The sequence below is a fragment of the Gallus gallus genome, chromosome 3 (assembly GCF_016699485.2).
Source record: "Gallus gallus isolate bGalGal1 chromosome 3, bGalGal1.mat.broiler.GRCg7b, whole genome shotgun sequence".
NCBI classification, from domain to species: Eukaryota; Metazoa; Chordata; class Aves; order Galliformes; family Phasianidae; genus Gallus; species Gallus gallus.
The window spans coordinates 97,990,366-98,018,151 of NC_052534.1; the positions used below are offsets into that span (position 1 = coordinate 97,990,366).

A 27,786-nucleotide genomic window follows, 5' to 3' on the forward strand; every position below is an offset into this window, starting at 1 on the left:
TTAAAAGACAGAATGTATAATAAACAGAAAGGGAAAAATCCTGATAAAGCTATTCGTGAGCATATACAAAGCACATCTCAAGAGTTCAGACATTATTTAGCATGCTTCAGGATAAATGAGATTGTACACAAGTCAAAGAAACCTCAGAAAAATTTTGAACTTGCCACGTATCTAACTTGTAATACTGAAGTACTGAGTTGCAGTCACAGATGTGATTTTGGTCCACCTCACCCCTCTTGCTTTATATATGTGCTTCTATATAAATATTTATGAAAGAAATACGTATACATAATTATTTTAAAGAAATTCTACATCTTGCAATGCAACATACGTTTCTCAAGATTGCTATTTGAGATGCAAAATATATTTTTCCTTTAGAGAAATCAGAAAAAGAAAATAAAAGCAACATAATTTAATTCACTTTCGAAATTCTGTTTTCTTCTGGTGTCCTGGAGAGTTTTTCAAAATCCTTTGTTACTCTGTTGCATTTTCACAGTGCATAACATTTCATTTCTTTTTCACTAAGAAAGATGTGGTGTCTCTTGATGACTTTATTTTACCACTAAATTGAATTTAATGCAAAACTTTTGCTCTTCAAAACATTCTTTTTTTTTCTACTTAAAACATGGATATTTGACATGTACAAGCCATTCCCAGAATTTATATGTACATATACCGAACACATCTAATTAGAAAGAAGTTGTACTGAATCTCAAAGAGGTTTGAAAAGAATTCTCTAATCTATTCATCTGGATTTTCTGTTAACACTGATGATACACTACTACAAGTATATATTTATAGATGTATGCTACATAACATATAAGATTGTTATAAGCCTAGAGAAATCAGAGAAGAAAATTACAGAACAAAAATTTCCTGACTCAAAAATTTGATAGGCATGTATTTATACAATGAAAAAGGAAAGAGTTTTGTTTTCTTTCAGTTTCATGGAGTATAATTCTGTTTACACATGCAAAGGCAAAAGTCTATTCTGTCCATAACAGAGCACCATAAAGTGGTATTAGAAAGACTGAGCTTGTCCTTGCAGAAATTCCATACAAAATCTTCTCTTTGCCAAAGAGGAGCACTGGCTATGAAAAGGTGGTCCCCTAAGTATGACAAATATAGAGACCAAGTAATATTTTTTCTGCAGTTTCTAAAATCAGATAATTTGGGTTTATCTGGCAGCCCCACACAACTTGTGTGCAATCAAAGACATCAACAGTGGCACTTAAAATACAAGTACCATAAAGTGGATTTGTTATAGCTCATTTCCTTGAGCAAAATCTTAGCCAAATAAATTTCTAAGTAACCCCAGAAGATTAAATCCCGCATTCTGTAATTCTATTCCAAATCATTTTTGTCATTATTTATACTCCCATATATTGTGATGTGATTTCGTGATAATAGGTCATTTTGCAGCCTATTAGTTGTAAAATTGAGAATTGATTTATCCTCATTTTCCAGAGTCATCTAAAAGTTCAACTTGCATTGGCTGGTTATATTTTCTCCGTGACCAATGAGAGACTCAATCCTGAGAGGCAGATGCTTAAACAAGTGGAGTGACTTGTCTTGAGGAACTGCCTCATGTTCTTTCTTGACTGATTATTTTATAATACACCTAATTCAAATTTTCAGCTAAAGTCATGCCAGTCAGATCTCATCAGTAGGGAAGGAGAATTTGTAAGTGAAAAAATAAGCAACAAAAAAAGACAGAATATATGAGATCTTCTTATCCAAAATGTAATTAACATAGTATCTCAGCCAGGATTAAGGGTTTATTTTTAGGAAGACATTCATAGAAGATGTTGTTTAGCTATGAAAAAAGGCCTACCCTGAATGTTATACTTATTGTAATTGCTGTCAGCATTACAAATAAAACAGAATATACATTCTCCAACTGTAATAAATCAGCAATTAGAACTGTCCATTAAAATAATCTGACATGGTACACAAACTAGACAAGATGCTTTATAAAAATATCAGTCTTATGAGTACATACTGAGATGAAAAACTTAGCACAAATGCCACATTTATAATAATAAATTGGTTGCCACATTTCATCTTATTGGTTGTTTTCTTCTCTGGATGATACATTTCAGTTGATTTCTTGTTGCATACATCTTTGAAACCAGCCAGAGTATTGTGTTCTGGAGGTGTCAGCATAAGAAAAATATGGACTTGTTAAATGAAATCCAGGGGAGAACCACTAAGGTGATCATGGGGTTGGAACACCTCATCTACAGAAACAAGCTGAGAGGTTGTGGTTAGAGCAGAAAAGGCCCCAGGCAGACCTTATAGCAACCTTGGAGTACCTCATATCAGCTACAGGAAAGATGGAGAGGAACTCTTCATTAGGGAGTGCAGCAGTAGAACAAGGGGTGATGGTTTTAAACTAAAAGAGCATAAATTTAGGTTAGATATTAGTAATGAACTATTCACCATGCGGGTGGTGAGACAATGGAAAAGATTGCCCACAGAGCTGTAGGTGTCCTGGAAATGTCTAAGGGTAGATGGGTCTTTGAGGATCATGGTCCAGTGATCCCATTGCAGAGGGATTGAAACTAGGTGGTCTTTAATGTCTCTTCCAGGACAAACCATTCTATGATTCTAATGCAAGAAATCAAGGAGCTTAATTCTGTTTTCTTTTTGTAAGATTTTCAATGTAATCGTAAGTTAAACTATTTCATACCTACCTTGTTTCTCAGTCCACAGGAAGAGCATTTTGAATGCTCTGTTCAAATGCATTTAGAAACTGCACTGCAAAGTTCATATCAAATGCAGAGATCCTTAACAGAAAAGTAATGTGTAAAAATGAAAATATTGTTTTGTATTAACCGATCTTCTATCAGGGATACAATCTAGAATATAAATTTTAACAGGTGTTTATGATCAGTTATCTGCTTGACATTAGAAACTGCTTTCTCTTTCAGCAGCAGTTTGCAAGGTTTATGACTCCCTTCTGCCTTTTCCTGAAACAAAATGATTACTGACAGATAGACTTTTTCATGTACTTAAGAGCACAATAGATTTTCAAAGTATTGGCATCAAGTCTCAAATCTTCAACTTTATGACTCATTTCCTATGAGCATAATTCTCTTTCCTGATGTAAGCTATTATTAGTTTGTTTGGTTTATTTCCTACAGCATGTTTTCAGAGTGGCAGGTTTTGTCAAATATGCCTCATAGGTTTTAATTCTAACAGAATAATAATAGCAGGTGTGTAGGGGGAGGGCAATTAAAAATTTTGTATTTCACATAGTTCATACTTATCCAAAAAACATCCCTGCCAAAGAGTAGCAATGACGTGTTGGAGAGGTGTCCACAAAGGTGTTTGAACATCTTCTCCATGACATCGTAGGGAAGTTATTAGATGTATTTTAGTTAGTTACTAAATGGTAAAGACTAATTCAACCCTAAAACATTACTGAATTCAACCATACTAGATGAGGAATGTATTCTGATAGGTCTCAGTTCTATTAAAAAATTTTGCTTTACACTTCAGATGATGTCAGTGTTGATAGAATTTGTGGTTGGGTCAGTGATCAGACAAAAATATGATAAGTGTGCAGAGGCTGAATGAATCTCTTACATTCAAAGTAAGAGATATGGACATATGGACAACCATGGGATTGCTTCTCAGGTTGGCCTTTGATGGTCTGTGATGGAGTACAAACATGGCCCTATATACTCAAAGAAATGAGATGGAACTAGGTAATCTTTGGGGTCCCTTCCAACCCAAACCTTTCTGTGATTCTATGGTTCAATGGTTTTCCATTAGAAAATCTTGAAAAACAGCCACTCAGCTTTTGATTTCTCATTCTTAAGAAAGAGTTACAAAAAGCTTGGAAAGCTGACATGAAAACTTACATACATTAGGTCCATAGATGCTAAATCATGAAGTCAATAAAGGTAGTTATCCTTTTTTATCACAATTCGCCATTCTACTTGTTGAAGTCAGTTGACATACACTCTTTTCTGTTGTACATTAAAAATATCCTGTTCCTTTTCCTAATCTCTTCTCTTCATGGTGTGTCCTCCACTCCTCATGGGTGCAAACTAATTTTTTCTTATCTGAGAAACCTCATAAAATATCCACAACTTTCATTTAGATCTGAAACTTCTTGCTTCTCCTTCAGACTTGAAGAAGTGTTTGTTATACTGGAAATATTGTCATATTTTGTCTAATGCAGTTTTTCTTTTGCTTTCCAACCTTATTTTGCTTATGGTTACAGAAAGACTCAGCTAGGTTTACATTTGAATCACACTTTCTGTTAATAACTGCATATCAGCAAGTGTACTATTTTATTCATGTAGGGCCTTGGATGAAACTCCTGGGAAGAAGAGAGACAACATTCAGACTAACTGCCAGATTGCATGAGGCCCATTTGAGAAAGTACTGTTTATTTGTTGTTTGTTTGTTTTGCTGCCAGTATGTGCTGGAGCATTTCTGGATACTTTTTTCTAACTCTGTTTGAATCACCTAGGCAGTCACTGAAGGAGCAGAAGGACATTACAATCTTCTCCTGCTATCTGGAGTAGACTCATAAGCTAATTAATTGTTTCTGACAGTTAAGCAAAGTTAAGAATTATTTGCTAAAATTACTGGAATTTACCATAAATGAAATGGTCAGGAAGTTGACTGTGCGGTCTGGAGCATGTACTCAGTATATCCATGTGAAAGCAGCTATTGTGTAAATATCATTGCTACTATCAGCAACTAAGTCACCTTAGTAGGATAACTACCCAACAAATTTTGTGCTGAGGTTCAGACTGTTCAGTGTTAGTCTCAAAGCAAAACACAGACTTGGCTTTCACATGTATTTGACATTACCTGAGTATAAGATACTCTGACTTTACTTTCTTTCAATTAAAGTGTCATCTAATGGAAACGCACCAAATAAATAAATAAATAAATAAATATAAAATCAATACTCTGATATCCTGTTCAAATTTATTCAATGAGTAAGAAAGACTACCTGACATATTTCTTCTTTCTTCAATCCAAATTAAGTAAAGACTCCTCAGTGTAAATTCCATTTTGATGATCAATTTACCATTTAAAGCAGAGAGCTGGTAACACTGAAAGCTGTTATGTTATGACTTGAAAAGAAGTTAGTGATGCTCAGCTACTCAGTAGATCTTCATTCCAAGACAAATTCAAGAAGAGTAGAAAATATATTTTAAAAATGAATAAGTTGTATTCTTATGAACTCCTAGATGGTTTGATCAAGGTATTGCTGAGAAGCAAAAACAAAGTGAAGGCAAGTGTGAAGAAACCAACTCATAGACAGTGGAAAGAAAATGAGTGAAAGCAAAGGAATATTCTCTGGATTTCTGAACATTCTAGTAGCTGAATGGAGTATTCTGACTGAACGAATGTATACTATGTTCTGTAAAGAGAATACATACTGCAACGAAACTAGGTTTCAGGCATTGAGATGCAATGCCTTAGGCAAGATCCAAGAGATGAATTTGTACTTACATAACTATTCAGGTAAAAAAGAAAGTTCTAAGCAAGTAATGAATGATCAGAAACATGGTTTGTGAAGGCAATAAATCTGTATGTAATAATTTTTAGTTACAAAAAGGGGAGTGTGGGAGAAAGGAAAAACTGAAATACAATATTCTATTACCTTTCAAGTTGGTGAGTAAGTAGTATTGAGAAAGAGAATCTAATTTAAAGAAGGTATCAGGATGCCTTATTTGTCCTAATGCCAATAATCAGTAATCTGTCCAGCACTAAGCAGTAGAAAAAAGATGAAAACTGACCATAGGGCAGAATGGATATCCAAAAATCCATGGTCTATTCTTATAACATACTCTTAACCTTAGCCAAGTTTGAAAATGGACTTTATGGGTATTTTTTATTTTAAATGTAATTTATAAATGTTCACCTTTAATGTAGGTCTTGCACTCTCACTTGTGTGCTGTTGTACTTTTATAAACCACCTATGCAATATTACTGTTGTAGGCAATATTCTGGCCCAGAAAATACAGAACTAGAATTCAGAAAGTACCTTAAGTAGATTCCACAGGCAATGAATATTGGAGAAGAGGTGGAAAATTCCTCAATTCAAGATGAGAAATCCTTGAAAAGTTGTAAAAGACAGCGCAGAATAGGTAAGTGCTACAGTTTGAACCTTACTTAGATGTGTCTCGTATTGGACAGTCTTGAAATAGAAGAAGTTTGAAGAGATTTACTAACCCAATTTTCATTTAACCTTTAATAAGAGAAGCGTAAGACATTTCTGCAGTTTTACATTCTTGGAGTATAAGTAACTTCAAAGAGGGTTAGAACTCTGACTTATGTGTTATTGGAGAAGTAACTTGTAAACCAAAAATAAGATCTCATCATTTCCTTTGATCATCCAGTACCTTAGATGCAGCAAGTATGCTGATCTTTTTTTTTTTTTAAAAAAAAAAAAAAGTCTGAATGAAATTTTCCATTATATGTGTATGAGTTTGAATATTGAAATATTTAGTATTATAATGCTCAGATTTTCTTTTTTTTTTCATAAATTTTATTCTGAACTTCTTTGGTTTATGCATTGAGGATGAAATAATAAAGATCGTACACAAACATTTTAATATGTTGAAAGAATTAGAGAATTTTGTTTTAGGGATGTTGCTTTACATTGTTTTCATTACAAGTAGTAGAATTAATGATGAGAGAGAACTGTTAAGTTATTGATTTTTTTTTTTTAATTGCAATATAGGATGTTTTCCTACATAATTAAATGCTTTGAGGGTAAAGAAAAAAGAAAAAGTAAATGCAAATATTTTCCAAGTTTCAGATACCTTGTAAACTTTATACCTTTTATATTCAGCAAAATGTAAGTCTTTTAGAACAATCCTCAGTGTGAAAATTTTGTGCATTTACAACTCAAAAAAAAAAAAAAAGACAGAAGTAGGCATTATCATGTGAAGAACAATAAAAATTTCAGTTTCTCCTGGAATTTATAAACAAGAGGTGCAGAAACAGAGTGAGAAGTGTGGTTTTTCATGGGCATAGATTCAGGTTTGTACAGTGCTTTTTCTTGTGGAAAAATTGAATGACATCCATGTGGCTTTATTTTAAATGAGTTTCTCATCCCCCAGACTGGGTGCCATGAAGATGTGATGTTCTGCTGTCTCTTTCTTTTTTGTGCTGTTGGCTGATGGACCTGATGTACCTCCACCGCAGTAATCTAAAGGGACAGCCTAAGAACAGAAAGGCCTTTCATCTTACTGGCAACAAAGAGAGAGTCCAGCTGCAGTAGGTAAACTTTGTAAGAAAATATACACTGATAATTGGCTGAACCACTGGGACCTGTGCCATACTGAACAGCTGCTGTGAACTGTAAAGGATGTCCTATGTTTCATTTCATAAGTCAGAATGATTTCTTCCATGTGGATCAGTTGCTCAAGTGGAAGAAGAAATTCACAGACCATAAGCATGAGATAGAGCCTAATTATATTCTGAGAAACCAAAGGCTTCTTCAACAATCAGTGCAAACCTCTCATGCACAGTAGAGGACTGACTAACAAGGTACAAGACAGAAAATATTGCAAAGGATGCTAGAGAGGAAAGCATGTGTTTGATGAATTAGATTAGATGTCTACATAAACTTTCTTATGTCTTATGATATCAATTCTGTCATAAAAAAAAAATAAAATGTTGTACATAATTTCCAAGGTGCATCTATTAGTCATATGCTTGAGCATACCTAAATGTCTTCTTCATAAATTAGCCCCTATATGCTGTCAGCTATCAAGCTGACTTTCTCAAAGCATGTTCATTCTAGCTAGACATAGAGTTGTGCCAGCAACTTTCCCGTTTTCTCTCTATTGATTTTCTGACTGCTCAATTCCTCTTGCTTGCCTATTTATTGTTTGTATGTAGTGCTTTTTTTTAATAATAAGATCACATCTAAAACCACCAAACAGCCAACTCACTACCAGCAGTGAGTAGATGAGTGACTTTTCTTCCCCCGTTCCTGCATTGTCTTCTCTCTGCTGACACAAAGAAATGTAGAACCAGAAGTTAAAATCTGTACAGATAGCAGCCAATAAAATATAAGAACTAGATTTTTAAAGTCAGTAGTACCTAAATATACAGTTATATCTGTAGACATCTTTTGAAAATGTGACTAGGTTCTTACTGTCATTTCTCCATTAGACATGTTTCAAAATGCAACTTCTATTCTTTTAGCATTCAACCTTTTAGGCTTTGACATTTGGCTCTTCTGTTGATCCTGTCTGGAGCTTAGCAAACCAAATTTTGATTTTAGTGGAAGAGTTTGCGAATATCTACATAAGATAAAGTACTGTATTTAGAATTTATGTTTTTGAGAGATTTTCAGTGTTCAGAATTTATTTTATATTATTGTATTTGATTTTACTCTATTTCATTTTAATATTTCTGTTATGTTTTCCAAATATTTTCAACCATCTTTACTTTATAGCTATAGCAGTTTTGTTAAATATTCTTTTTAAATCACCCATTCACAGCACATTGCATTGTATTGGAGCCTGTCAAATGCTGGAGTCCATCACCATAAATCTTATGTCACATTACACTGAACTGTGTCATCTAGGGACTTGAGTGTAATGTGAATGTCAAATTGTCATCTACGGTTACACTTCCTAAGGGAAGGAGTGGAAACCCCATTGTTAGAATAATTTAAAATTGGACTGGGCAAATCACTTGAAAATGATCCTGTGGGGAACAATCTAACTTTGGCAGGAAGGAAGAAATAAGTGCTTTTTTTTTTTTTTTTTTTTTTTTTTCTGTCTTCACTTATTTTTTTGACCTATGAGATGTGACAGTTTTTTTTTTTCTTGTTTATGTTTTACACACAGTTTAATAAGCCTGTAATGTCCAGCAGTTTGTACTTCTGCTGTTGTGTCATCTAGAGATATTATTACTAATTTACATAATTTTTGGTTCTAAAGTGATAACTTTTGTTGTTCTGAAAAGGGCTATTATCAAATGTTGAAAAGGAGACTGTGATATTTGGTTCTATTTCTCACGTTGCTATTTTTTTTCCCCTTAGCTAGTAAGGTATAAAATAAAATCAAAGAAATTATATTTGAGAAAACGAAGACAGAAAAACAGTCTGCAAAGACAAAGGCAAAAGTTTCTTGTTCCATTCCAATTGCAGCTGACATGCCAGAAGAACATTTTCTCCCTCTGCCGCTAAGTAGTAGTGGAGGAGTAGAGCCTTTCTGGCTGTCTTTAGTCATGACCAGAAACAATTATATAGGAGTGTTACTTGGCCATCTTGCAGTGTGTTGACAAGAGAAATGCATAGAGAGATGGCTAAATTTCATTGGAAATGAGCGGTAGTGTGGGATAAGGAAATATTAAGGAGTAATATTTGACAGTTTGGAAAAGATTGGTGTAAGAAAATTCTGTAAATAATCATACAGGTGTATACAGATAATGTTTTCAAGCTGGTGTTATTTTTCCAAGTGGGATTAACTAAAGCTTCCAAACATTGTTGTCACTCAGAGAAAAAATAAAGAAATAGAAAAAAAACCAATGTCACTTGAGAAACAGACATATTTATTTGACTCATCAGTTTGACTTGAAAGGAAAGAGCTGGTAGTGAACAGATTTAGAAAAGCATAACTTGCCTAGAGATCCTGTGGCAACTGATTAAGTGCTGTAGGGCCTGAACCCATAAAACAGAATTTCTATCAAAGGTGAGTTAGCGAGTGTCATGCTCTAAAATATGTGTCAAGGCTTTTAAACTTAAGAGTTAAAAATTGAAAATTAGATTTAAAATTATTGCAGGTATTGCCACATCTTTTTGCAGATAAACAAAGTCCAAATTTATTTTTCATTGTTAAATTAAAAAAAAAAAAAAAAAAAAGACCGAGAGAGAGAGAGAATGTAAGCTAAAGGATATAAAGAATGTTAGAATGACATAATTGTTTGTTATCAGAAGTGCAAATTGAGATATTCTCAAAATAACTAATTGATGACACTTTAAGAATAAACAAGTGCTACCGAGCTTAATGGAATTTCACTGAAAATGAATGCAGAGATATCAGTTGCTAATATTCATTAAAAATATTTCTGTTCTCACCAAATGCTTTCTTTCTCACCAAGGCTTACCTGGTTAATTTCCTTGCTTAATGTCAATACCTACATTTGACAAGTCACATTAGCAAAAATCTTTGAAACTCCTGCTAAATGTACTGATCCTAATGACTTCAATTAGATATGAAAGACCTATCATGGCTAATCCACATGGAATTAATTAACAAGAAATTTCTCCAAGAATCTGTGCAAATTCTTTTTGAAAAATAGTAGTTTAACCTGCTTGAAAAGGTTTTTGCTTTAGTTGTTTATTTGTTTTATCTAGGAAAATACCCCAAACTGAAATTCATACGCTGATTCAGTCTCACAGAACACTACATTCTGTGTGGTTTTTTTTTTTTTGTTTGTTTGTTTGTTTGTTTACTGTTTGTAGGAAATTACCTTGAGATGTTAAATAATGTATCATAAAAGTCCAGAGAAGGTAAGAATTAAGGTATATGCCTTACTTTAAGCACAAAAGTCAATAGCTTATTGAGAACATCTCCTGGAAAATGTTAACATAGCATCAATTGTAAATGTATGGTTGTTTTTATTTCTTGTGGTTTTATCTAACATATTCGATATTGTCAAAGATTAAACAGCTGATTTTTTTCAAGACTACGCAGTCCCTCTTTACTGTTGAGTGTTATATTTGCTACTTTTTTCTTTTCCCATAATTCTCATGACTTGTTAGACATAGAGCTCTGCTCTAAAAAAAGGGAATATGAAGAACCAGCAGGGAGCAAAATATAATCTCTTAAAGGATTCTTGTATGGTGAAAGGAACTGAATACCATTGGAATAAATAAGCAATTTAGGGGAAAACAAAACAAAACAAAGCAAAAACAACTGATTAAGAAAGTTATATTTATTTTTTGCATTAAATTATGTTCTGTTATCTAATAGATTTGAACCTCATTCAATATTATTGCATTTTATTTGTGTTCTCTATTTTCTAGAACTTTTAAAGACACCATTGAACAACATATCTTTCTGTGGAATCTCTTAGATTACATCTTATTCCCTGCTTGCACATATCTAGGTCTTATGGAACATATGACATTAGCACAGACTAATGAAAGAATACATTCCTATTTGCTATAAAATAAAGGAGTTTTTCATTTGTTTTTGTTGTTATTTTACTTGTTTATTTGAAAATTTTTTATCAATGACAAAAATTTTAAAAGTATGTAACTTAGAAAAGTAGAACATATATCAAAATAATACTGAACATTATTTTTATTATATACATGCACACTCATGCACTGTTGAAAGCCCTGTAATGTGATGTGTTCCCTTGAAATTTTTTTTCTGCTACTTACAAAGGAGAAAATGTCAGAGTGGTTTCACTCTTTCTGCTTGACAAGTTTCCATCCTTCTGATGGCTGGAAAACTTCAATTAAAAAACAAACAAACAAACAAAAACAAACAAACAAACAAAAAACAGGACTTCCAAGGATATACTTGAAATGAGGCTCTTCAGCTCATACTGAAGTCCTTAAATAAATAGTTTAAACAACAAAAAGCAAAAAAGAAAAAGGAAAAAAAGAAAAGAAGGAAGCAATGTCTCAGAAATATCATGAGAGTTTCTGGATTTCTTTTAAGATAAATCTACTTGATTATCTCATAAATAATTTATTGTCTCCATTGCACAAGTGAAAAACAGTGATAAATGTTCTGCAGCTGCCTCCCATGCCACGAGCCAGAAGATCAGCCACCTCAAGGGTGTTAATAGTTAAGGGGATTCCTCTTGCATCCCTATCAGGACACTTGAATCCTGTTTTCTTTTCTTCTCTGAAATGCCTCTATACCAATGCATTCCACATGTGGAATAGACCAGAAGAAGTAGAGATCTGTGTGTGGTCACAGGACCAGGATCTCATTGTGATCATGGAGACATGGTGGGACAGTTCACACGACTGGAATGCTGTCAGGGATGGCTATGTACTTTTTAGGGAAGGCCCACCAGCACTGTGAGGTTTCTGAGTTGCCCTTTATGCAAGAAAATAACAGACACACGTTGAGCTCCACCTAGGGATGAATGATGAATGAGTGTGGATGAGAATTAAGGGGCAAGCAAATATTGGTGACGGCACTGTACATATTTACTACAGGATGCCTCATTGGGAGGAAGAAGTTGAAGTTGTTGAGGGACCATCTACAGACAACAGAAAGCAGCCTCAGAATCACAGGCACTGGTTCTCATGGGAGACTTCATTCACACTGTCATTTGCTGGAAGACAACACTGCCAGGCACACACAGTCCAAGGGGCTCCTGGGCTGCTGACCATTTCCGGGGTAAGATGATCGATGCATAGTCACAGGTTGCTTTCTGGGCACATGCCAACAACATTTTTTCTGTTGTTCTTTTGTTTGCTTGTTTGTTATTTTTTAAAGATTAAAAAACTATAAATAAGTACATAAATAATAAAAAAGTTAAGCAGCCTTTTGAAGTGATACATATCACTTTCACATTAAAAGACTTATATTTATAAAAAGTCTTGACATAAGTCAATTCTGTCCATTGCTAAATATGGTACAGTTTGCAATTTTTGAAGCTCATTAGTTGTATACTGGACACAGAAAAGATTTTAATCGTAGACCTAAAATCCTATTCAGGTAGAATGAAGAAGAAATAGAGAAATACAGTGATGTAAGATATTTTAATTAAAATGTACTGGGGAACCTATCTCTATTGAACATAAACACATCCAAAAACTTTGACTAAGAGTTTTCTGTGTGAAAAATGCCAGCTTTCAGTTTCTTTTATTCCTCCTCTACACTATATTTGGAGGTCAGACAAGGGAATTTAACACTCGTGTGAAATCGTCACTGCTGCACTGTCAGCTGTAATAATGTGACAAAGTTCAGTGCCATTTACAAACCTTTCTACTGTCAGGGATTATCAGATACCTTAGTTAGAGAAAGTAATGTTTATCGTTTCTTTGTAACAACCGTGGAAGTGTCAATCGTGAGATTATATGTGTCAGCTGGAAATAGTGCAATAGAGGTAAAATATGTAGTCTAGAATTATTACAGATGATATTTAGGTGTGAGAACCCTTCTTTGTCTTCTGTCTCAAAGCTTGCTTCCTGAGGTATTTCTTGTGACAAGACTCTAACTGATTTATGGAGGTGGCAAATGATGGGTGCTACCGTGTGACAATCAACATCACTTTGACTTTTGAAAGCACCTTCCTCCAGAGCTGCTTGCCTCTGGAAGAGAGTGCTCAGGAGTGGCTACTGGTGGAAGATCTGGCCTAAGAGCCCCAGCTTGTTGTGGGAAAACTGGGGAACGACACCATCGTACCCTGTGAAAAACAGGATGCAGATGGGCATCCCTGCTTCCTCTTATCTGCTGGCAAGGCCCGGAAGATGATAACAAAGGAATTTCTGCTGAGATCCCAGAGCCAGTAGCTGCCACTCCAAGGAGAGCTGACTCAACCACTTCGGATTCGAGCTGTCACTCAAAATAGAGCTGACTCGACCACTTTGGACTTTTTATAAGCTTGTACTGCCATCGTCATTGTCGCTGTGGTCACCTTTGTCAACAGAACACCCGACGACCCACCACTACTGAAGATCAATGACTGAACTACGAACCACGTTGGACCATGGTGGTGACTGTCTCCCTCCTGCTTCCTATATGGACTCCTTGCTTCTATTTCCTATCTTTTCTATCACCCTTCTCCTCTTACCCGTCTCCCTGAACGACTAGGATTTGTAATAAACTGGTCGGACCAACATTTGAACCGTTGTTTCTTAATCTCATGCTGGATATACACACATCAAAGAACCTCCTCTCCCTCCGATAAATTGGAGCGAGACATTAGGGCACTAAGTTTTTTGTTCTACTTGAATCCATAAGAAAGGCTTAGAATGTTGCAGTGATACTGAAACTACAAAATATGCACCAACTTTCCAGAAGTTTGGTCTCAAAAAAGATCAAAACTCATGATTTTTTATTCAAGTTCAGCTGTTTGTATGGGATTTTTCTCTCCACAGTCTAGCAATTTTAGGTGAGGTGTCTAACATACACCAGTGAGCTAGCCTCTTCATATTGTGAATGGTTTACCCCGTAAAGAGTTTGTACCCTTTCACTGTGCCACATTTCAGCTGTGCAAGATGCTCCACTATTTTTTCTGTAGCCCTAATGAGTCTATATGTTTGTAGCTTCATACAGATTTCTTAATTTACTCTTTGTTTCCTATTATGTTTTCTTTCATGTACAGGCAGTTGGCCTGGGCCTCAATCATGTTGTTTCCTCAGAGGAAGTGTGGGAATATCCCACAATTTGTCACACTGTCTCCCTTGTCTCTATTCCTCCACTTTGGATTTTTCTCTCCATCCTTCAGTGTATTTAAGTTAAACCCAAAGATATTGCTGTCCCATTTTTGTCAACTTTATCCTGTCTATTCCAAGCAATCATTGGTTCTCAAAGGGTTTGAGGTCATAAAAATATACAACCTGCCTGCAACATCAGCCACCCAACATCACAGTTACATGTGGGTTTCTTCTGCCCCTACTCAATCCCTTTCATTTCACTGGTAAGCTCAGTGAATAAATGGGTTTGATTCCAGGCCCTTCTTCTTGGTCCCCAGAACCCTGGTACACTGGAGCAGAACCCTGGTCTCTGGGAAGTACTGGTTGTGTCCACATGGGTGAGAACCAAGGGGTAATAGTTGGCAGTCTGGATCACTCATGGCAGTTTCTCCACAGCATCTAGGCCTCTGCCAGGTAAAGTTAGTGAGACAGCTTGGCAGATGAGTGCCTCAGGTGGCTGAAGAAGTGAGGTTGAAGAACTGATCATTGATACTTATTACATCCTCCTAGTGGTGCTGTTTCCAACCTACAAATCTAATCCAGATGAGCTACATGTCTTCTCATCAGAGTTTGTTCATCTTTCCTAGTAACCATGGTCCTACACCTTGTCAGTGACTCCTGCAAGTGGTTAAATAATCTTCCTCTTTCCAGAAGTTGCCAGCTTCCAGCTTCCACTGATACAAGTGTATATAATTCAGATAGATTTGTTTAAACTGCATCTTCATACCTTGATAAGAACCTTTTTTAATGTACTTTGGCCTCTCTTTCTAGGAAAACATGGACATCTAGTGTACTCAAAAGGACCACAACCTGGCTTCTGTTTTGTCTTGGTAGGTTGCTTGAATTCAGTCTGAGTTTAGGCAGTATGCAAATTGCATACACATTCATAGACATAAATGTTTGATAATTTCCCTGTCTGATGTTTCTTGCATAACAAAACCACTTGTATGCATCAATGGAAGTGCATGAAACACCAAGGCCTCTCTTGTGCAGGTAATGCTCCCATAAGCACTATCCAGAGCACAGCATGTAACTCAGTTTTCCTATGCACAGGAGTACAAAGTGTGTCACCCCTGAATTGGCTTGGAGAAGGATCACTCAAACAAGTAATTAAATGGAGGTTTATAACAGTTGTCCGCATGCTGAAACTAGGTTTAACTAAAAAGTTCACTACGTTTAACAAAAAATCTAGAAGCAGATGATGCTAATTGTTTCTCCCTCCATTGTCCAGGGTGTGTTTGTTTTATGATTCAGACATCATGGTTTGCTTGAGAAATTTTTCCATGCCTAGTTAAAATAAATTTATGTAATAATAGCAGCTAAAACAAAATAAAATTAATTTAGCACAGAACAAGCCATAAAATTCTGAGACATGATCAAGTGAAATAAAAATCTACAGTCTATCAACAGTTGTTGCAAAATCATATTTGCTGGATTAGAGAGGTAGGGAGAGGGTGTGTGAAGAGTTCTATTGCATTACAGTAAGTGTTTTTGCTTTGTTAGTTTGGATTCTTTACCTTGAACGAAAGGTTAGATAATCTTATTGAAAATATGTAATAGACATTTTAGTTTTCATAAGTGTCTTAACCAGTAAATAAATTTAAACTAGTATTTCTGAATACCTTTCAGGTATTAGAAGAGAGCAATAAGGTCTCCCTTCAGCCTCCTTTTCCCCAGGCTAAATGGCCCCAGTTCCTTCAGTCTCTCCCCTTAGGGCAAATTCTCCAAGCCCTTCCCCAGCCCTGTTGCCCTCCTTTGGACCTGCTCCAAATGTCCTCAATGTCCTTTCTGTACTGAGATGCCCAAAACTGAACACAGTATTTGAGGTGAGGCCTCACCAGTGCCAAGTATAGGGGCAGGCTTACTTCCTTATTCCTGCTCACCACACCATTCCTGATACAAGCCAGGATGCCACTGGCCTTCTTGGCCACCTGGGCACACTGCTAGCTCATATTCAGCCAACTGTCCATCAGTACACCAAGGTCCCTTTCCCTCAGACAGCTTTCCAGACACTCATATGTTTGCCTTGGGTTGTTGTGACCAAAATGCATGACCCAACACTTGGCCCTACTGAAACTCATACGGTTTACCTTGGCCCATCTACCCAGTCTATCCATATATATAAACATAAATACAAGCATGCTATGTTAATTCATGTTATGAATATATTACTAATTGTTAAATAGGCTACTCTTCCGTATATATTTTAGTCAAGAAAAGCTATGTATTTCTAAAAGTAGAAATCTCAACTAATTTAAAAGACAAAATTTGGACCAAAATTTCAGTGAGAAAGTACAATTCATGTGCCATTATAAGACAAAAGCAATGGAACTCCTTTCTTGGGGAAAACAAACAAGCAAACAAACAAAAACAGAACAAGAATACAAAACAGTAAAAGATTTCCAAGGCAACTGAACTTAATCTGAAAATAGTACACATCTCAGTCTGTCTAGATATTTTTCTCATAGATGTTTTATTTTGTAACTAATTAGGCATTGCAGAAGTTCAAAACCTTTTAGAACTTAAGAGCAAAGGGTCCCTGGAGGTAGTCAAGGAACATTCAGTTGTACTGAGGGACATGGTTTAGTGGGGAAATACTGGTGGTAAGTGAACAGTTGGACAGGATGATCTCGAGGACTTTTCCAACCTTGGTGAGTCTATGATTCTATGACATAATCAATTATAATTTTGCCTGCTGTTTTGAGAAAAAATATCTCTTAAGAGATACCAATAACAAAAAAGGCAGTGATAAGAGAATGTACATTTTTTAAATTAACAGTAGAAGTCTTATAAGGAAAATTAAGGCATAAATCAAGGGCTTATTCTTTTGTTTTAACACACAAATTTTGAAAAATGTAACTCAAACATACTGAAAATTGAGACATGACATTCTGTTGTATTTCTTTGCTTGAGAAAATATTCATTTCAATGAGGTTTTTTGAATCTCTTTAACTTTTCTGCACTTTCTCACTGACAGATTTTTTCTAATACCTTACAGTAATCTCTTCATGTCAGTCCTTATGGTTGACTTGGACAAGCCTGGTGCTGTTAGTGTCTGAGCCATAAAAGCCCTTGTCATGTAAAGCCAGAATTGTACTTCTTAGGTTTGTATTCAGACAGTTAAAACACCAGCTGCTCACTGCTGGAGGCAATATATAGTTTATTTCTCTTTCAATCATGGTCCCCAGCACTTCTTAGGAAGGCAGCTGAAGGAATCATGACCATTAATATAAATTTGAAGTCAGAGAAAAGATTAACACAGAAAATTTCCATGCGTGTGCCAGCAAACACTGACAAACCTCTGTGATTTAGAATACCTCCCTGACAGTTTTGATTACAATTAAATTACAGACATATGGGAGGTGAATAACTGAATGTCATTTGAGCTGCCTGAGTATCAAACAGAAGTTTTAGAAGCAAAGAAACAGGGAACTTGTTTCTCATTGAATGTCACATCTCTTGTTTGTTCCTTTTACTTTGCTTTGCTATCTGATCTGGCAGTGTAGCCAATATTTGATTGCTAAATATTTTCCTGATGGGAAAAGCAAAGAGACTTGGTCTTTGATTCCAAATTATTACTTTTTCTCTTTCCTCCAGTAATGTACTGAATGATATTGACCGGAGCAGGATTTGTATTTTCTTTGTAGCCTAGCATTATCAATTATATATTCTGGGAAACCACTCATATCTTCACAGAAAACAGAGCTTGTTTACCATATTACTGTACCTTCCAGATTGCTTGCTTGATGTAAAATATCAACAGTCTCTTGAAAACTGTCTATTTGTTACAAATGTATATAACAGCCAGGAGGTAGTCTTATTTTCTTTGTTTATAACACATCATTATTGATTCAGTTCTGAGGAGATTTGAATTATGTAACAATAAATAACACAACTATGTTGATGACTGTAAAGATTAAAAAGGAAGAATCAATATCTGTTTTTTAGAACACTGAAGTGTCTATATAAACTGTTATTTTTATTTTCTAAATTACCTTTTATCATGCTGCACATGAACCAAACTGTAGCCTCTGGTGAACAGTTTTTCCTCAAGTGGGCTTTTTTCAGGACTTCAAAATGATGCATATTAACTTAAAGTTATGCACACTAACAATTCAAATAGCTAGACAAAGTAGACAGTAGTTTAGTATGATCTAATTTTCATTTTCACAAGCATTTAACAACTAGTATTAAATCTCAGACCTTGTCATTAACACTGAAAATTGCTTAAATATGTATGTGTTTTATACAAACTTAAATTACATGATGCTTGTTACTTCCACCCAAAATATCTGAGAACCACTGTCTTTTTACATTTTGCAGATCTTAGTTCTGCTTGATATTTTGTATGGAAATGTTAATATAATAGTACTAAAACAAAGAGAGGTTGAGTTGAAACTTAAAATATAGAAAGCAAATATTGTGTTTTTTAGCTTAAAATACTTTACATTAATCACATGGGTAATACAAACCAAAGGAAATACACAAAGGTAGAAGAACTCATTATAACATAGTTATCTGGGAGATTGGCTTTGAATATACAGAGTAATTGTATCAAGATTTTCAGGTCAGTTGGCTTTTGAACATTCTCTAGATGATTGTTTAATTTTAGAGTCTTCATAACTTCAAGGCAAATAAAAAGGAACTCTGAAAAGAGATTAAAAACATGAGAAAGTAATATTATAGAGAAAGATCAAAAGGAGACTAAATAATAATGGTCTGTCGAAGCACCCTCTGGAGAAGAGGGGAAACCTGGGTCAGATAATTGTATTCAGTGCAGCAGTGCAGACCAAATTGAGTTTTGCTTCCTTGAAGATCAGCAACAAGGCAGACCTCATCACTGACCAGGGAAAAAAATCATTGGATATCAATGTCTAGTAAATGGGGAGGTTGGTGGCCCTGCCTGGCAGAGGGGTTGGAGATCCATGGTCCTTGAGGTCCCTTCCAACCCAGGCCATTCTGTGATTCTCTGATAAAATTTGTTCCAGGTAAAATAGAAGTGAGGCAAGTAAAGAAAGATAAGGAGGGACTAACAGTTTCTCAGAAGATGGCAATGCCTCAAGGACCAAGATGTATGTCAGTCACTCTGAAGGCAGTGACTCCTATTCATTTTCATGGAAAATACACCAGATACAAAGAGCACAATGACACTATGTGACAGCAAATTCTCAGCTGCAAAGCACTTCTTTTCAACAGTCACTAGCATTAGCTGTACATTTTTATCAGTAATGAACAAGAGCCATGTATCCCAAATATGTGAGATCTCAGCTGTAGCTAACTACATTTAAATTTAATTACGACTCTAAATATATATATATATAAATAAGCAACTTCTACTTCTTAATCTTCTCCATTCTTACTGTTATCTGATCTTTTTTTTTTTTTAATGTCATTTTGCCAGATCTTTCTATTTAATTCCCACTGCAGTGAAACTAGTTTCTACTGTCCCTTATATTCTTAGTTCTATGCTTTCTGTGTATTACCACTTCATTCCTATTATCCTGCCTCTTCAGATACGCTGTTCAACAACCCATACCGTTACTGAGGCACATCACAGCATGAATTCTTTCAAAGAACTTCGCCTATTTAATCTTGTACACTGAATTAGTATGACAAAATATAAATAGATGTTATGTCATACTGTAAACATAGATAACTGTAAGCATAAATAAATAAGGTACTGTTCTCTTTTTAGTGCAGCTGTTTTAATGTTAGGAATAAGCCATGAATATTTCTGCTGAGTGACAGTTTTAAAATTTGGCATTCTGATGATTCTCTCCAATACTTTTAACATTAGATTCCAGTCATATAACACACATGAGGAAAAATATGTTGCTTTTCCTTTTTTTTTATATATATATTTAGAAAATACCATAATGTAAAAAATTACTATTTCAACATATTTCATTGAAATACGTATTTCATATGTATTTAATATGTTTTGAACATGTGTTACCTACAGTAATTACACCTCTATGGTCTATAACTTGCTGTCCTATGTGATCCTATTATTATTCCCAGCTGTTGCTCAAGTTTGGACTTTGTGGTCTTTGTCTATAAATTGTTTTTGCTCTATGTATTAGTTTCAGAGAACACAAGTTTAGCACCAAAGACTTATTAAATATTTTTTAAGTTATTTTATGATTCCTTTTCAATTTATAATAAAGGCATAATTTATTAACTAATCGTGATTGAGTAGCAGAATAGAGGACTATCAGGTGACAAAAAACCCTCTTGCAAATTTAAATTTACTTAAAAGAGATTTCAAATAAATAAATAAATAGGAGCAAAGAATCAAGTCTTCCCTGGTGATTTCTTGTGTTAGACATAGTAAGAAAGTGTGGGACTATGGATGGCACCATCACAGAATGTAATGATGGATAAGTTCTTTACTTATTCTCCCAAAGTAATATATTAAGGGTAGCACTGAGAGCAAGGGTTATATCCTGTATTAAAATCTGATTCCTTCTGTTCAAACCATAACAGATTAAATGTGCAGCACTAGTGAATGCTCAGGACCTCTCAGTTTCCAGTTCATCCAGGTTGCTGTGGGTGACTAGAGATAGAATCCTACGCTTATTTCTAGCACAAAATGATCAAATATTGTGGCTTATTTTTGTCTTTTCTATATTTCTGAAAATATAAACTTTGATTCCAAACGTTTCTAGGTTGAAGGACAGACAAACTTATATGTCAGCTGTGCTGCACATGTATGACATATGGAGGGGGCTAACTTGTGTCATGCTTTTGCTGGAAATGTCCTCATTTTTCAGAACTGTACAAAAAACCTCTGGAAAGTGCAGTCTGTTCCTACATATATGTTTATATATACTCTGAGAAACAGGACTGGGAATTTGTTTCTGAGGATTGCTTTAGCAGACTGTAGTAGGCAACAGGAAACCGGTGATGGATTTTTCAAGATCTGCCAATATGAGGACCATAGTTGGAGCCCTGGAGGGAAAGGGATTAAGTGGAAAGTGAAACCGGTATATAATGAATGAATGAATGAGATGGGACTTTAGGAGAAGCTGATGGCTGTGCATGGGTTGTGAGACTTTCTATCTCTTTTAAGCTCCTCCAATTAATTTTGTTTGGAGGACATTATCTCACCAGTTGATCATCCCCCCAAGAAACTACCCAATATTCAATATTTTTACATTTTCTTCTCTTTTTTTTTTTCCAGTTTTCATTTCTATGTTTTTTTTTTCAATCAGAAAAATGATACTACATATGAAAGACTTTGTGACAGTAAAATGTGTAGAGATCTAACAAGAAATGGTATACATAAAAGACAGCTGCCTTACAGAGGATGTTATAAGCTCATGAAACTCATTTAAAGTGTTTTCTCAGTGCTTCCCACTGAATGCTTGCTGTTTGAATTGGAGGTCAAATATAGACTGTAAAACATTCATAGTCCTTCAAGAAGGAAAGAAAGGAAAAGAAAATGGAAGAAAAAGATTTATTGTGTTATAAAGGAGAATCATGTTTTTGAACATTAAGTAGGCTATGACTATCATACTTGCACATCAGCCTTTCATGGCAGTGTTTCATATGTCCCCTGAATCTTGCGGAAAAACAAACAAACAAACAAACAAGCAAACAAAAAACAATAATAACAAACAAACAAAAAAAACCTTTAAGTTAAACATCTAAGGGGGTCAAAATCTAATATTCCTTCCTTACAACTGCACAGTAGTGCTCACCTTTAAATACTGATCAGCATATCCCTCAATCATATGGACTAGATTAAGTCCATGGGGCTTTCTAAAAGAAATTTCAAGAACAAAGTTTGACCAAAAGTGAAAGAGGACAGTCAGATTTTTTTATGCTATCCAAGAGCTTTTTTTATTTAGCGCAGGCAAATTCTGCCTTCCACTCCTCCATTTCAACTTCCTCATTTTAGTATGGGATACTCATACAGTAATCAATTCTATATATTGTATGTTACAAATTGAAAAATACAGAAAGTGCTATAATAGTTTCAAGGTTCAGATTAAAACATGCTCATTTTTTCTTACAAATATTGTGATACAGAAAATAAAAGTACTGAGTGCATTTTCCTGCCTGGTCTGAAAGATCAGATGTCAGCAATCTTCCAAATAAATAAATAAATAAACTTAATTAATTAATTAGCCTGCTATGAACTTTGTTCCTTGCAGCTCCTTATGGAGATCAAGAACATGAAAAATGGTGCCCAAAATTCTGAAGCTGTCTTTGCATCATTATTCAAAATACAGTGCCAGAAGCTGATGGGTGTGTTGGAACTGGCTCAGGAAGGATTCTGGTTTGTTTTTACAGAAAACAAGAGTATTCCATGAGCGAAGTGCGTCACATCTTGATTGCATTCTGATTCTCTGTCTTTTAGCTTACTTTTTCTGTTACTGCAGTAAAAATGGAAGCTAATTAAAATGGCTAGGATCCTTCCTTGTGAGATCTTTAAAAAGCTCAGAAGAGACATAAAAGCAGAAGCTATTTGTACAGATTCTCAGTTCAGGCTGAATGCAACTACTTACAAGATATAATCATGTACCATGCACAAAGTCCTAGAAGTCTGCTGTGACCTTAAAGCAGGTTAGTAGTTACACTACAAATGTATCTACCTACCTCATCTAGTAAAATGCAACATTTTCAGCACTGCTTTAAAACTAGATACTGTTTTCCACATCAAAACATGTTTCCAGTGAACAAACTGATTATGATGATGTGTCCATTCCTAAATCCTGTAATGTACCTCAGAGCACAAGAGCTTTTTTTATAGCAGATAAGGTTTTCAGGGAAATTCTTGGTGCGCTGCATCATACTTGCAGTTGGAGGACTCATGGTGCTATGTTTTTGCTATCTGACCCTGTCTAACCATGTCAATACTATTATCCAGTCTTCGTATATGCAACAGAATGCATTTGATCATGTTGTTTTGACTGACCCTGGACTAGACTAAGGTCCAAATTTTGTGTAATAATTTTAGGAAATGTTGACCATACTAACAATTTTGAACATAGAAAACCAGTGCTCAGGCCACTGTGCTAGCACTTTTTATTTTACTGGCATAATCATAAACTTTGAGTGTCCCTGTTTGATTTTTTCATTCCTGTTTCATCTCTTAAAAATTCTATACCTGTTGAAGTCATGCATGGCACAATGCAGGAAAAGAGGTCAACTTTATAGGCTCTCATTAAGCTGCTCTAGTACACAGTACAATCACCATGATTTCATTGTTTGTAAAGCCTTACAATAAAGAGTAAATTTTGGACCATGGATGTAATGTGCAGCTCTGCATTCTTTAAAATTATAAACAAGAAAATCATATAAATACTTGTATATTTCCTGCTAATGGAGAAGACAAGTTTGATTGTTTTTCAAGGAAAGCTGAATGGGACATGAAATGTGATCTGGGGAAATTGCATATTCTCTAATCTTGGTAGTAGGAGGGAAGGAATTTCATTTTTGTTTTAGTTTTGTACCAGCATATTTCATTTTTATTTTTATTTAATTTTCTTTCAGGTGATTTTATTTTCTATACTTTTCCTTTTCCTTAGAAGTGTTGTTGTGTTATCAATCATATAATCACAGAATCCTTAGAGTTAGAAGGGACCACTGAGGGATATCTAGTCCAACACCCCTGCAATGAACAGGGACATACACAGCTATATCAGGCTTCACAGGGAGTGATCCAGCCTGACCTTGAAAGTCTCCAGGGATGGGGCACCACATCACTGGACAACCTGTTCCAGTGCCTCACCACCTTCACTGTAAAAGATTTTTTCCTTATATCTAACCTAAATCTATCCTTGCTGAGCTTTAAGCCATTTCCCCTTGTTCTATCACTAGAGACCCTGCTAAAGAGTCTGTCCCTTTCTTTCCAATGGTTCCCCTTCAGGTACTAAAAGGCCACTATCAGATCACATCACAGCCTTCTCTTCTCCAGGCTGAACAGCCCCAGCTTTCTCAGCCTGTCCTCATAGGAGAGGTGTTTTATCTCTTGGATCATTTTTGTGGCCCTTCTCTGGACAGGCTCCAACAGGTCAGTGTCCCTTCTGTACTGAGGACTCCATATCTGGACACAGTACTCCAGGTGAGGCCTCACCAGTGCAGAGTAGAGGGGCAGGATCACTTCTCTGGACCTGCTGGCCACAGCCCAGGATATGGTTGGCTTTCTGGGCTGTGAGGGCACAGTGCTGGCTCATGTCCAGCTTCACATCCACCATCACCCCTAGGTCTCTCAATACTTTCATCCCCCAGTTTGTATTAGTAATATGGATTACCTCAACCCAGGTGCAAGACCTTGCACTTGGATTAGTTGAACCTCACGAGGTTCACCTGGGACTACTGCTCAAGCCTGTCTAGGTCCCCCTGGATGGCATCCCATCCCTCTGGTGTGTCAACTGCACTCCACAGCTTGGTGTCATCAGCAGATTTGTTGAGGTTGTACTCCACTGTCGATGTCACTGATAAAGATATTGAAGATTAATTCACAACAGCATTGACACATCGGGGACACCAATTCTCACTGATCTCCATCCAGACACAGAGCTGTTGACTACTGTGCTCTGGACTTGGTTCTACAGCCAGTTCTTTGTCCATCAAACAGTCTACCCATCAAATCCATATCTTTCCAATTTGAAGAGAAGGAAACCCCCTCTGTTGCCATCTGCCACACAGCAAGAAAATATATAAGAATATTAGTGGGAGGGTTCAACCTCTACTGCCATACCACCAGCATTCACCTCTGACATCGTGGACAAATGCATTAAAATAGGAAGCATTACTTTCTGAACAGACTTTGTACTTAAATGGAGCATTAATGCTTTCCACCTTTCATCAGGAAACAGACAGAGGCAGGAAGTATAAACTATGAATAATTTTCTAAAATTATAAGTTTTCTAAGTCTTATAAGTTGAGAATTTATGTAGCAGAAATTTTTGGCTTTTCTGTATTAAGTCCCAGATCTACTAACTCCTGGATAACTGTTGGCAGACAGGTCTTCCTTATGTATTTTGCCTACTTAAAATAGAATCAGTAGTGATTGAATTTTACTATCTGCGTATATGGTGCATAGAATAGTTATACTCATTATGCAGCATGAACGTTAAAAGTTTGAGTATTTAGTCATAAGGTTACTCAAAAGAATAACTCTTATACATCATAGTCAAGGTTTAAATTGAGTGTTTCTCTTATATGTTAAAATATTTAAACACATATTGCATTATTATGAAATAAATCTTTCAGTGACAAAAAGAGTGGCTTGAAATTTACTTTCCATATGACATGGAAAATCTGATCTGGAAAAATGAATTTGTTGTAGCGTGCATTTGTCAGTGAATTATTATGTGTGATTCTATTAATGTGCTTACTAGGATAAGAGATTTTTAAATTTGTATTTTTCATGAAAGTAGATGTATCATGAATATTAACATAAAAAAATTTCATGAGTAAGTTCATTTCAAAACCTTCCTCGTTTTGATTTATGGATGCTGTTTTTTGTTTATATTTCTTCTAATAATACACAGTATCTCTATGATACACCTGGGAATAACAATACATAACACACTGGTATAGAAGACAGACAAATGTAGAGACTTTCAAGGAATTATTATATGAATAACTTAAGCGAAGACTATAGGAAAACATTTTAATTTGTTGTTGGTAAATTCCTCTGAAGGTAGTTACAACCATCTTGCTTCTAGAAGCAGAATGTTACAAACTGCTCCCTTGTGCTCCTTCTGAGAAAAGCTGGACAGTACAACTCAGATCGTGATTATCAAACATCTGCTCCATTTAGCTGCTTTTTGTTCACTAGGTTGGCCTCAGAAATTGATTTCATTGACTCTGCCTTAGGGGGTAAGCCACTCTGCCACTACAATCAAATATATTCTCCAAAGGGAAGATATGTAGTGATAAACTAAAACAGAAAGCAACCCATTGTATCTGAGAAAACACTTTCATTAAATGTCATGAAATCATTAAAAGGTGATTATTTTGAATATGTAAATAAATCTTGTATCCATGGTGGAAGAGGTTGAATCTTGAGTAGCTAAATCTCAAAAGGGGTGAAATATTCTCTGTATTTCTGACCCTGGACCCAAATATATAAGTAATATATCTGAAGAGAAAAAATACATACATATTTCTGAAGAATTTTTAACATTTTTTCATTTTATTGAAAATAATATACATACTGGATTCTTATACTTAAATTTTATGAGAATACACATTCTGATTTTTCTGATATTTAGTTAAAATATTATACATTGGTGATTTTTTCATGCATTCTGTTATGATGGAACTGCCTAACTGTTAATATTTATGTGATGATCATGTATCTAGAGGTAAAGATAATTACAGGTCAGAAGTTATCATCAGACCCAATGATTATCCAGCTTGACATTATGTTTAATGAGATTTACATACAAGTATGTATCATTACTGTTTGATAAACCCTGTTATGCTCACTTGTCACTAACCAAGTATGGAAACAAATGGCTAATGATAGACAATTCAGATAGGGAATGCATAGTCAAAGAAATCTAGCTGAGAAAGGAAAAGAAATCACTCCTGAGTGCCAATATCCTGACTGCCCTATTACAAAACACAGTTCACACAATCTGCATGTACTTAATAACTAAGTATAGCTATGAAGTTGGAATAAAATGGCAAAAATAAATTAATAATAATAATAATATTAAGATAAAAAGATTAAAAAAAAAAAAAGTACCCCTTAGTTTTTTTTTTGTTTTTTTTTAAGTCCTAGGGTGAGGATATGGGCAATTGATCAAGGAGAGAAGAGTCTTTCTTCTTGTTCAGGTCTTCCTATGATTCCTTCCAAGGCACAGTTTATTCTTTATATTAGTTGTTGTACAACGTTAAAAAGATAAAACCTACTCTTAAATAGCTATTTGCAGTCTAGAAATCTATAATATATAATAGCTTTTAATAAATGAGAGATTCCAGATGAACTAGAATACAGAAAGAAGTAACAGAAAACAAAGAGAAACAGAACTTTGAAAAAATATCTGGATTAGTTACAAAATTGATTAATAACTTAATTATAATACATGAAGTTTCTAGTATAGTTATCAAACTGGAAACTGCTACTTGTCTGTTTCTGCATGTAAAGGATAGAAGATGGCAGTAGATGTTGAAATGGAGTTCACTCTTCTTTCCTTTAAGCTTCTCCTTTTCTTCTCTGACCTATATATCACTCTCATTTTTTCTATGCAGTTGTGATATATATGATGCATTTCGGATAGAAAATAGCTATTGTAGCAATGGCCAATTGTTACATTCTCTAAAAAAACAGCACAAGGTTGAACAAAAGTATCCCAAAGGCTGATTCAAGTCATCATTATGAGTAGGACAAGATTTAGTTTGTTTTGGTTTAATCTGACTGAAAGAAGAGT

General features: G+C 35.2%; 1 long non-coding RNA gene across 1 annotated transcript; it reads left to right on the forward strand.

Annotated features, from left to right (window-relative positions):
• The first annotated feature begins 976 nt into the window (after window positions 1-976).
• On the forward strand, window positions 977-13,763 carry LOC112532185. The gene is made up of 5 exons (XR_003074617.3): window positions 977-4,395; window positions 5,974-6,122; window positions 7,101-7,261; window positions 12,182-12,365; window positions 13,152-13,763. It is a non-coding gene; the product is annotated as an uncharacterized LOC112532185 (long non-coding RNA).
• The last annotated feature ends 14,023 nt before the right edge of the window (window positions 13,764-27,786 follow it).